The 1,558-nt window shown below is 49.1% G+C and overlaps 1 protein-coding gene across 3 annotated transcripts in view; it reads right to left on the bottom strand.

Annotated features, from left to right (window-relative positions):
* LOC147012162 (prospero homeobox protein 1-like) overlaps positions 1-122 on the bottom strand; it is a 96,959-nt gene extending 96,837 nt beyond the window's left edge. For 2 of the 3 annotated variants that reach the window (XM_085855912.1, XM_085855913.1), the window contains exon 1: positions 1-122. This exon is cut by the window's left edge. The gene's annotated coding sequence lies outside the window, so the exon portion shown is untranslated. The other variant, XM_085855914.1, reaches the window with a different exon arrangement.
* Positions 123-1,558: the final 1,436 nt, after the last annotated feature.

The raw sequence follows: 1,558 nt of genomic DNA, 5'->3' as shown, positions 1-1,558 counted from the left end.
TGACCCACTGACCCCGCCCGGTACAACAGATCCCCTCGCGCCCTCGCTCGTCCATTATTGATGGACGGAGGCTCTCCGCGCATTCCGGATGTATTTCATTAGGACCTTTCAGCTCCATCGATGTGAGAGATCCACTGTTCCGCGGTAATAGCGTCACAATGCGTGCTCACGACGGAGGATGGAGAGGAGGGGCACGTACATTTATTACGTACGCACGTAAGATCTGGAGGGGGATAAGGACACATACATTTATTACGTACGCACGTAAGATCTGGAGGGGGATGAGGACACATACATTTATTACGTATGCACGCAAGATCTGGAGGGGGAGGAGGGGCATGTACATTTATTACGTACGCACGTAAGATCTGGAGGGGGATAAGGACACATACATTTATTACGTATGCACGTAAGATCTGGAGGGGGAGGTTGAGCTCAATATTGAGAAAAGGAATTATTACGTAGATTTATTGAAACTATCAGCACGAGGAAAAACAATTAGTAAGAGAGTGAGATTGGAGCAAGGAGAGAAGAACGGAGTAATGGGGGTGGGGTGGTGAATAGGAGGGTGTTCAATGGAGCATTCTGGGTGTTCCTTTACATTCTAATCTCTTATAGCTTCCAGTGGGGGAAGTGGGGAAAAAATTACGCATTAACGTACGTAATAAATGTATGACCGTGCATCTTTCAGTGCGTTACACGTGGAATAACAGCACGTGATGCGCACGAACGCTGTCCGGCTTTCAATCACAGGTGTGATCTGAAGAAATGAAGGAAACCCGTGCGTTCCGGATGAAGTACAGCGCAGGGACGTGCTCAGAACAATCCGTGCTGGGAAGGAAACGGGCTGGGAGAAATCTGTGCTTAGAGCTATCCGTACACTCATCGCCGCTTGATTTGTGACCACTCGGGGATTTCAACATGTGAGCAAGAATGCAAAAAAATAAACAATAGAGGAAGTGTGTGATGTGCTCTAATATACGAGTGAACAGTCTTTCTTATGGCAAACAAAAGGGAGACGAATACTGAGTACAAGCTGGCACCTGCTGTTAATTATAATTATCCTTCTTGATCCAGTACGGTAACGTATTCACACACACACACACACACACACACACACACACACACACACACACACACACACACACACACACACACACACACACACACACACACACACACACACACACACACACACACACACACACACAGTTGTTTTTTTGTTTTATACTTAGTCAAGGCTCGTACAAGAGATAACATATTGTTACGAATTCCGGCCCGCCCGGCGTGTGATTGGCCACGTAACTCGAATCGCGACCGCATCGCCCACCGGGACGGGCAATTCAGTCGTGACCCTCTCGGAACAACGCCGGGAGCTAGTCACGGGTGGGTCTTGAGACCTCACCACAATCGTGCCAATCGGCCACCCGCGCAGGATAGGGTTGTTCGCCAAACTCAACCCACCTAAGTACCTGCGTGGGTAGTTAACCGGGCGATCGTACCTCGCCACAAGTCAGCCTAGGACACGAACCGCTTAAGCGGTCGGTTCCGTGCTACA

This window comes from Eptatretus burgeri, chromosome 15, assembly GCF_056783735.1.
Source record: "Eptatretus burgeri isolate ZD-2024b chromosome 15, Ebu_testis_v1, whole genome shotgun sequence".
In the NCBI taxonomy this organism is placed as follows: domain Eukaryota; kingdom Metazoa; phylum Chordata; class Myxini; order Myxiniformes; family Myxinidae; genus Eptatretus; species Eptatretus burgeri.
This window is presented reverse-complemented; position numbering and strand designations above follow the sequence as displayed.